The sequence below is a fragment of the Epinephelus lanceolatus genome, chromosome 19 (genome assembly GCF_041903045.1).
Source record: "Epinephelus lanceolatus isolate andai-2023 chromosome 19, ASM4190304v1, whole genome shotgun sequence".
NCBI classification, from domain to species: domain Eukaryota; kingdom Metazoa; phylum Chordata; class Actinopteri; order Perciformes; family Serranidae; genus Epinephelus; species Epinephelus lanceolatus.
In genome coordinates this window covers 3,299,203-3,310,313 of record NC_135752.1, presented here as the reverse complement: position 1 = coordinate 3,310,313, position 11,111 = coordinate 3,299,203, and the positions used below count along the sequence as shown (strand labels likewise).

The following is an 11,111-nucleotide window of genomic DNA, read 5'->3' as shown; positions in this document are numbered from 1 at the left end:
CAGACAAAGGAGTCGTCTTTGTTCTTTTTTTATTAGATCTTAGTGCAGCATTTGACACAACTGACCATCAAATTCTGCTACAGAGACTGGAACATTTAATTGGCATAAAAGGTTCTGCACTAAGCTGGTTTATATCTTATTTATCCGATCAATCTCAGTTCGTTAAAGTTCACGATAAATCATCTTTACATACTAAAGTTTGTTTTGGAGTTCCACAAGGTTCTGTGCTCAGAACCAATTCTACTTTCACTTTATATATGCTTCCCTTAGGTAACATCAATAGAAATCACTCTGTAAATTTCCATTGTTATGCAGATGATACACAATTGTATTTATTGATAAAGCCAGAAGTGGATCAATTAACTAAACATCAAAAATGCCTTAAAGACATAAAATCCTGGATGAGCTCCAATTTATGGAGGTGTTTTTGTGTCTTTTTGTTGCAATCATATAAAACTGTTTTGAGAGCATATTTCTTGAACTGCAATCAAAAATCAAGTTTGTAAGTAACTTTGCTTATAAATCAGTACTCTTTGCTTGCAAGTTAAAAAGTTTTGCTTGCAAATCAGTCCTCTTTGCTTGCAAGATAAAACGTTATGCTTGCATATCAGTCCTCTTTGCTTGCAGGTTAAAAAGTTTTGCTTGCAGATCAGTACTCTTTGCTTGCGAGTTAAAGTTTTGCTTGGAAGTTCAACTGCACTTAATTGGTGGGGCCTACGCTGATGGATGAGAGAAGAGTTTGTATTGGTGGGTTTGACGTGGCTCCAGAGCGGGCTACACCCATGATTCCCTCTCTCCCACCGGAAACGCTCGACAGTCGGGAGATGCTTTTTGAGCTACCGGGAGGTAAGTTAATTGAAATGTTTCCCATATGTAGTGATTTATATAGCCAATGTCAAGACAAGACAAGACAGAGCAGAAGAGCGCAACAGCAGCACCGTAAACAAATCTATTATATTGCGATGTATTCCCATGTATGTTGCTAGAGAGGGACAGATGCCATGCTGCTGAAAGCCCGCTGACTGGCATTAGCAACATACATGGGAATACAATGCAATAAAAAACATTTGTTTACGGTACCGTTGTTGATTGATTGAATCAGATAACTGTTAAAAATTAATCCTGAGGAACAGGTGCTTGTGTATTCGTGAAATATGAAGATGAATACAGAAGTTGTCATGTAATGTATTTTGAAAAACATATACGTTATTTAACATTTATATTAAATAGCATGTGAAATTTTCTAAAGTACTGTGTTATGACATAAACATTTATATTACAATTGTCTAAAATGGTGAATATTGTTTTTCAGATTGATCTGGGAAGCACATCACTAAAAATCCATTTTTCAGGACATTTTTGGCAGTGTGCCCCTTGATGTAGAGGGTGAACCAAACATCTACCATGCCCCAACATTCACCTCCGGCCTAGCAAAAGACTTCCTCCCACATGCAACTCTGTGGTCTGCATTGATGCGGGGTATGTTTTATAAGTGTTTTTAATGTGTTCAAGTGATATGAGACAGCTGAATATTAATTACTTATATACTTTCACATACTATCACTGTCCTCTAATTTCACAATGTTGTAATGGTCTTGAGGGGATTCGGACGGCACAGGAAAGGCCCAGCATACAAGCGACTCTCAAAGTTCTACACTGGTAAATACTGCATAAAAAAGTTGAAGTGCGTATCTGTGCTACAGTATATTTAAAATTCAAAATTTTCTTGAAAATGTCAACAGATAAGAAATGTAATTCATCTTTTCAGAACTTCACACAAGATAACTGAATGCAGGGCATCATGGAGAGGAGTCAATGGGATCTGAAGAGAGTCCGGTTCCAGAGAAGGAGGCTGATGAGACTGGATGACTTTGTTCAGATATACCAGAAAATGCACGATGCCCTGCTTCTGGAATATGATGACAAAAAGAGATCCAGAAAGAAAGTATGGATTACTTGGATGTTTATAAATTCAATTAAATTATAGCCCAAACATTACAAAAACTGTTTGACACTTTACCAAAAGAGAATGGTAAACACAATGTGACTGTGTAAATGTGTCATTGTGTACAGTATGTGTGTCTGACATATGATATCTTGTCAAGAGCTTTCGAGTGGAAGAGGAAACATGGAAAAAGAGAAGTGAAAAGCAGGGTCTATGTTTCACCTTTTACCTCGGACCTGCTGTTTCAAAAACTGAAAAGTGAGTTATTTCGTTATCATCATTATCAATGACTTTTTTAAAGTTTGGGTTTGTTGGTACACCTGTTTGAATATTTTTTCTAATATATATATCCAACAAGTATTGAGGAATTTTTGGTCTGACATAATAGTATAATTTTTACATTTTAATTTTTGCAGTTATGCACTGTGTTTAAACCTTACATACTTGAAACTGTGTACTTTTCTCGTAACAGAAAATACAGGAAAGGTCTCCTAAACCACCCCCAGATTTGCAAGCAGAACAACCAGAGGTCAGCATTCAATTACATTTAATTAGTAAATAGTAATCACATTGTATGATTACACAGAATGGTGAAATTATGAAGACAGTAAAGTAGGTGGTGACCAGATTCAAACGACAGGGATTTTGTAGTGGGGGTATGCCAGTCAGACATGGCGAAGAAATGGCGAAAAAAAGGACGTAACACTGTTGGAAGTAAAGACACAATCATTCAATTATTTATAATCCAAGTAGTGACATGGAAATTATGTTATTGTATTTTATAAACAAAGTAGTCTTACCATTCTCATGCATTATTTCCTAGAAATAGACAATAAGCTTTTACTATTTGTCTCAACAGTTGAGGAAAAAAAAATAATAAAATAATAATCTTTTTTGGAATTTGCTGGAATGTTATCTCTTAATTTTGAATGCATGTTTAGGATTCAACAGATTTTTTCTTTAAAAAATAATCAGGACTTAAAGTTTGAATCATTTCAATGTAGTGTCCTTCTGTGTAGTCATCATCAATATAATAAGTTGCCCAACCATTGTTAAAACTGATGTTCTTGTTAGTCATGACTAACACATTCTCTTTTTTAACATTAGAATATTGGAGAAGAAAAGATCACCACATCACAACAGTTCTGTTGCCATTCCAGCTGTTAGTTCTGGTATTTTTAACTTTCCACTTTCAACTTGTGCAGATGTAATAGTTGCAACTATCAAACAGTATGTGAAGCAGAAAAAAACAACTCCACAACAATGATGACCAAACAGTAAATGAGATGAAGAGGGCCTGCAAGGAGATCATATCCGAACCACTGTTAGACATCATGGAAAGGGGAATTAAAAAAGAAAGAGGATAAGGCAACAACAGCCAAGACTCAACTGGTATGACAAACAATTATTGTTTGTATTGTTAACAGTTCCTCAGGAAATAGATTTATACACACTATATATGTTTATGTATGCCTGCTTGTTTGACCATGTTCATGGCGCGAAAATTGTTATTAAAATGTTACACTGATGTTGGGGCATCAGTGGCTTAGTGGTAGAGCAGGCGCCCCATGTACAAGGCTGTTGCCACAGCAGCCCGGGTTCGACTCCGGCCTGTGGCCCTTTGCTGCATGTCACTCCCTCTCTCCCTCCCCCCTTCACACTTGTCTGTCCTATCGATTAAAGGCTTAAAAATGCCCCAAAAATATCTTAAAAAAATGTTACACTGATGTTGTGATTACTATAAACAGAGCACAGACGAAAACGTCACAGCTGAAGCTCCATCCACACCAAGGATCAAGGACACCAAAGGATGCCTCATCGCCAGGGGTGGACTGGGACTAAAAAACAGCCCTGGGGCCTGTATCACAAAGCGAGGTTTGCTTTATCAAGAGCTGTGAACGTGCACGCAGCGGACCAATCACAATCATGAGAGAAGCGCAGCATACAGAAAAGGCCAACACCGTGGCAGCTGCAGGAGGAGGAAACATGCGTGGCAACGCATAACGGGATGAATAATATTTAGTTTTAGTTTAGATTAGTTTATTTGCACATAATGTTAAAAACAGACAGTATGAAATTTACAAGATTAAAAAAATAAAAGTGCCGGAGAGGTTAGAAGCCACTAAAAGCTTATCAGAGAAATTCCCCTGTCAAAACATCAATGAAATCACATAATAGAGAACAAAAAAAAAACGGGTCAGGAAAGAAGAAATAGAGGAGAAGAAAGGGAAAAATCAAGACAAAACAAGGCAGCAAATAAAATTATGTGCAGGTTAAATTACTCATCACTGGTTCAAGTAGCTACAGTACCTGTACCTGTACATCTGACACTGATCACACCCTTGAATCCCATGAAATCAATGCTGTGCAGATGAATTGCGTGTATTACAATTATTGTCTAACATCATTGCGTCTGATAAATTGGTCTTCTTTGTCATAACGTTATATATGCTACAATAAAGCTTAAAGCTGACGCCACAATTAAATCATATCAACACCAAATTGATAGTCTGAATAAAATCATCCTGATATTGAGCTGTGTTAGAAATTAACAGCTGCACAAAATATACCTAGTGTCCCTCTTTAAAAAACAAAAAGGAAAATCCCTCAAACACCATGAAGTGTAGACATGATAGGCTACTTTCCACATTTCCAGCAGCAAAGCTGTCAATTAGGCCCATTATCTTTAACAGGGATCATTTCCTCCAACAAAACAAAATGTTGGCACTAATTAATGGTGCTATTAAGTGTCCGCAAATGATCAGTTTCTTTCTTATGAAGGGGTGGGATGAAATTTTGACTTCTTTCCACTCCTTTCTGAACAATCTTTTCATTGTCTGTTGTTGTTGCTTTCTTTTCTTTTTTAATGTTCAAAATAAACTTTCAAATCAAAATCAAATGAATTAAACTTCCCATCATGACTGGGCTGCATTTCTGTCAGCGGAGTCATTTTTTTCCAAACAGCTGATTGGCCAGTGGGTGGTGCTTTTTATAGGATCAGATTCAACCCTGAACTTACCCTGCTCCAGAGCAGGATAGTCGTTAAGAGTAAGTTACCATGGTGATCTACCCCGATAAGAACTGAACCGGCTTCGTGAGACCGAAAACCCAGGGTTAACCCTGAAGTTACCTCGCTAAGACATTAATCCTGCTTCGTGATACAGGCCCCTGGACTTTGACTCGGCCCAGCCCACAACAACCGGTGCGCGGAAACTCATCAGCCCCAGACACGGGTGTCAAAATACTTAAATCTTAACACATGATACTATACCTTCCAAATTATAGCAATAGCACCAATGTTGACTAGATGTTGTGTTAAGAGCATAGTGTAGAATACTCACTGAGAAATAAACGACACAATCCAGATGTCTCTCTGCTGAACAATACAATGCAGGTGACTGCCTGAAACACACAACAAGACATGGTATGAGTTATGATAAATCACAGTGTAAAGAGGCTGTAATTATACAGTTTAACTTGAATACATCTGCACCTGCTGCACACGGCTGCTCGATATGCGTGACGTATGCGCTTCCCTCATCTTCCGTCCTGGAGTACCGGCCGTTCTGTGATTCTCCAGAACCTCCAGATGGCCAGTCCGCCCCTGTTCATCGCAGATGGTGTTATGCAGAAGAATTAACCAGCAGACAAAGTTTTATTAATATATTGTCATTTGTAACAATCAGTGATTAATCATCACTGCAAAAGACCTTACAAATTTTCTTGACAAACCAATCCAACATCATAGTTAAAGAAAATGTGAAATAATCTGTGATGTCTGATACACTGTCTGTCTGCATGTCAGCTACCTGCTAAGGTCATTGAGTGCCTCTTGCATCATATGGCCAATCGACTAAATGTGAATCAATCAATCAATCAATTTTATTTATAAAAATAATAGTAGTACCATCTACATAATGAACCACTATACGGCTCGTGTGATCCTCTTTGGAGGCAGAGAAACAATCAGGAGGCAATGTTCGTCAAAGGTAACTTCATTTTCAGTAGGTTGGAGGTACAGTGGTGAACAGTTTGACATATTAGCTGATCGCACGTGTGACTGTTGATGCTATGATGATGCAAATACAAAGAAGAAAGGCGTGGGAAGGGGGATCCCCTCCGTGGGATAGAGAGAGACAGGAAATTCGAGCCCTTCTTGCCATCGATCATCATGGGGGATGTGAGGTCACTCGCCAACAAAACGGTCGGATTGGCAGCCCTCGTAAACAACCAGCTTGTGTACGGGGAGTGCAGCATGCTCTGCCTCACGGAGACACGGCTACATGGGAATATACCGGACAGTGTTATCGATCTGCCTGGCTTCACGCTGATCTGCGCGGACCGGAGGAAGCAGAGCGGCAAAAAGAGACGAGGGGGGCTTGCTATCTTTGTTAACACTAAGTGGTGTAACCCGGACACGTAACCGTGAAGGACTGTGTGTGTACATGTAAAGCTCCTGGCGGTGGGACAACGGCCGTACTTTCTACTGCGGGAGTTTTCACGCGCCATCATGGTAGTTGTTTACATTCCCCCATCAGCTGTTGCAGCCAGCGCGAGTGACGTCATCCACTCAGTGATCGCAGGACTACAGATGCCGCACCCGAGCGCTCTTATCCTGATCAGTGGGGACTTAAATCATGTCTCTATCTCTCTCTCTCCTGTCCTGACCAACTTCACACAATATGTGGACTGTGCAACGAGAGGGAATAAAATCAAAGAGCATGGACACCAAGAGGCGAAGCTCAATAGAACGCCCCATAGCAACAGACTCGCCCATGGTTTCGTCCTACCGCCGCCATTTTGGACTGTCAGCAGACCGCAGCAGACCCGCTTGCATACAAAAACACACAGACAAACTGAAGTATATCGCTATTAATTATGCTTACAATGCTACTCACCTCGTGATAGCTTGGTCACAGCTGCTTTTTCACGTTTTTGTAAAGCAAAATATAGACTTTAAAAAAAAACAAAACGAAGAAAAACGGACTAGATGGCATCTCTACATATTACACCCACTTATGAGATTAATTTAATTACTTCTTCAAAATCACCCCATAAGCCAATCTACCAAAAAATTAAAAAAAAAAAATCAATATTTTAACTAGAAACACATTAATGGCGACCTCACATAGTCAGGAATAAAGATTTATTTACAGTTTGTACAGTAAGGGGACAGTAATAATAATATATAGGCTATTTTAATATATATTTTAATATTTTAGGCCATATATACATACATGTATATATATATATATATATATATATATATATATATATATATATATATATATATTGCTGCTGATTGTTCTTTCATAGGGAACAGTAATAATAAAATAATAATATATATATATAGTAGCCTAAGGATAAACTCTTTTTCATCCGTTGCTTTCTCTTCTAACATTTTATTAAATGTATTATAACAAATAAAAGCTCATCCATGTGAATAAAAATAATGTGATTACTATAACTCCCGTTTCAGTGCATTGATATTAAAACACTTTAAAACTTACACCTCAGGAGTTCTTACCTGTCGGGATCCTTCTGGAAACGGTGGAAGGCCAGGTGCGGGGTGTTCCACTGATAGTTGTTGCAGTTAATTGCACTACACTGTTTTCTTTTACTTTTTTCTCCTCTCTCCTTGACATCTTGAATGTTGTCTGGGCGCAACAGTCCAAGCTCAACAGTCCAAAATGGCGGCAGCCATACTCACATTGCCAAAGATAAACGGAGGGGGGGGGGGGGGGGGGGGGGGGTTACATGCGCAAATAAAATAATCCCAATTAAAGATTACATGAAATCATAAAGTGCAGGAGAGGAAACAAAATATACAATATGTTTCTGGTGGGCCAACACAAAATCAGTTCAAAAACATGGAAACAAAGAAAATAATTCTAGAGTCTTTATGGCTTTCTTGTTTTCAGATTGAGTAATTGTATTAATGTATTGTTTGATTTCCTTTTCAAGACTGTAAGTACATGGTATTTGATTACTGAATTTCCGGTTATGGATATGAGCTTTGCCTAAAAATAATATTAAATTAATTACGTAATATTGGTCTATTTGGGGGGATGGGACTGAAAAGACACCAAACAATACATTTCGATACTCCAAAGCAAAATTGTTGTCAATATGCTGACGGATGAAGGTAGTGACATTGTTCCAAAAAATCTGCAGGTGGGGACATGACCAAAAGAGGTGGTAAAGATCTTCCGGAGCCTGTTTACAGAAGGAGCAGAATTTGTTTATGTCTTTTTTATATCTTTGCATAAATAGATTGGAGGGATAGATTCGGTGGATGAGTTTGAGGGATACTTCTTTGGTTTTATTTGTGATGAAATATTTACAAGGGAGGGACCATATGTTTTTCCAAATCAGGTTTGTGAATATACTGTTCCAGTATGATACGGCATTGGGGGTACTGATGATTTCTTTTTGGAACAGTGCACGTACAGTATGGTTATTGTTCTTTTTCACTGAGAAGCAGATTCGACCGACTTCTGTCTGCACAGGCTCCAGAGGTAATGGGTCAGTTTCAGGTAATGTGACATTCTTAAACAACATAATTACACCAGAGGGTATTGCATCAAATACTATTGTGTATTCTTTGGGAGGAATAGGAAATGTGTATTTATTTAAGAATTCTGAGTATGATAACAATGTGCCGTTTGGTCTGAGAAGCTGACTGACTAAAGTTATGCCATGGGTGAACCAGTTCTCTATAAAAAGTGATCTGTGTTTGTACAGTATGTGCCTGTTGTTCCAAATATAATATCTGTGGGGGGTGAAGTTATGTTTATAAACCAGAGACAAGGAAAGAAGTATCTGTTTATGAAAGTTGGATAGTTTTGTGGGGAGTTTTTCAATATTGTAGGAGCAGAGTAACAAAAAATTAAGGCCACCAACTTTGGAAAATATGTAGTTGGGAATGAAGTTCCAGACTGATGTTGGGTTTCTAATGAATTGTCTGATCCAGTTGATTTTGAATGTATTATTCAGGGTGGAAAAATCAAGAAAGTTAAATCCTCCATTTTCATGGGAATTCATTAAAGTTGATTTTTTTATATAATGAATTTTGTTTTTCCACACAAAGTTATATAGAATTTTGTCAATTGCTGCAATGGTCTGTTTATTTACATCCAAAGGTATTGCTGTATAGGTGAGCCGAGATAAGACCTCTGCTTTAGATAAAAGAATTCTGCCCTGAGGGGACAGATCTCTCTGGAGCCGAGAGTTGAATTTTTTCTGTGTTTTTTCTATGATGTGGTTAAAGTTCATAGGGCACCTGTTGCTTGTGTTTTTGTTGATGGTGATTCCCAAATAGGTGACAGACACTTTTACAGGTATGTTGGAGATGGATGTACTATTACAGGTTTTGAGTGGGAGCAGTTCACACTTACTAAGATTCAGGTGAAGTCCGGATGCTCTGGAAAAAACTGAAATTCGGTTAACAGCAACTGAAATTTGTGAGGCATTTTTTAGAAATAAGGAAGTGTCATCTGCCAGTTGGCTAATGACGATTTCCCTGTCTGCTATAGATATCCCTTTGATGGGGCTCTGCTTAATAAAGTTCAGTCAATTGGGCACATATCAGAAATAAATATGGTGACACAGGACAACCCTGCCTGATTCCACAACCTAAATCAAAACGTGGAGAAGTACCTGTGTGCATTTTAATTGAACAATTCGCTTTCTTATACATGGTTTCTATTGCTGAACAAAAGTATTTACCAAGGCCAAATTTCTGTAGTGCCTGGAACATGAATTTGTGTTCAATGGTAGCAAACGCTTTGCAAAAGTCCAAAAATAAAATAAAGCTGTCATCAGGGCAGTATTCAGCATAATCAATGAGATCCAGAACAAGTCTTATGTTGTTGGATATATGTCTGCCCTTCATGAATCCTGTTTGTGTTTCATCAATAATGTCATCCAGTACTGCTTTAAGTCTTCTGGCAGAGATTCCAGCTAAGATTTTATAATCATTATTGAGGAGACAGATTGGTCTCCAATTATCAATGCGGAGTGAGTCCTTATTAGGTTTAGGGATAAGTGTTAGAAGCCCTTGATATAAGGTAGGAGGAAGAGTCTGGTTATGGATACTTTCGGTGAATACACCATGGAGGAAGGGGGCAAGTTTATCACAAAATGTTATGTACAATTCAGATGTCAAGCCATCAGTTCCAGGAGATTTATTTAATTTAAGTTGCTGAATGGCCAATCTGACTTCTCCTAAGGTTACTTGCTTGTCACAGAGGTCCCTTTGGTCAAAACTAATAGATTTTAACTGAGAGAGATGTCCAAAAAAATATTTTGTTGCATTTTCATCATATTGTGATTTATACAGGTTCCTAAAACATTAAACAGTGATTGGATACCTTTTGTGGATCATCTGTGACAGCTCCATCTATATTGAGTTTTTGAATGCAGTTCGCTCTGCTGCGTGACTTTTCCAGCCTAAAAATATGCTGTGTTTTGCTCCCCTTCTTCCAACCATTGCTTTCTGGATCTCACATAAGCTCCTTCTGCTTTAACTCTGTAACATGGATATTATTTTCATCTAGACTACTTGAGATTAACCAGTATTCGTGACCTGCAGGTACCAGTTTTGTTAGCCCATGTATAGGATTTAGTATTTGGATTTCTTTTTTCTCCAGATATCTACTAATTGAAATTTCTGCATAAATAAGATGACATTGGAGAGAGAATTTGCTCTATTTTTGGGGGGCCATCTATCTACAGAATCGTCTACCGTAACATTGAAATCACCACCAACAACAAACAGCAGGTTAGGATATTTAGATAACCGGGATATAAAATGTGAATCCAGAGTGTCAAATAGGAGGTCATTATCAGTTTTGGTATTATAACCATATACATTGGCCAGAAGGACTATAATGTCATCAAGCTTAACAATTAGTATAAGAAATCTACCATTTGAGTCACTCTCTGAATGTAATATAGCTCCTTCAAATTTGTTTTTCAGGGAGGTTACTCCTGCTGATCTTTCTGAACCATGCGAGAACCATAAGTCATTTCCCCACTGATTTTTCCAGAATTTAGTATCATCTATAATTGAGTGTGATTCTTGTAAGAAACAGAAATCAGACTTTTGTTGTTTGATAAATAAAAACAGGGCTTTGCGTTTTAGATTATTGCGTAAGCCTCTGGC

General features: G+C 38.0%; 1 long non-coding RNA gene across 2 annotated transcripts; it reads right to left on the bottom strand.

Annotated features, from left to right (window-relative positions):
• Positions 1-304: 304 nt before the first annotated feature.
• On the bottom strand, positions 305-6,507 carry LOC117270040 (uncharacterized). Of its 2 annotated transcripts, none has more exons than XR_004502762.2 (4): positions 6,426-6,507; positions 5,439-5,549; positions 5,287-5,347; positions 305-1,909 (listed from the first exon to the last, which is right to left on the bottom strand). It is a non-coding gene; the product is annotated as an uncharacterized LOC117270040 (long non-coding RNA). The 2 variants fall into 2 exon arrangements; XR_013488145.1 differs by having other exon boundaries at positions 5,853-6,503.
• Between the last annotated feature and the right edge of the window lie 4,604 nt (positions 6,508-11,111).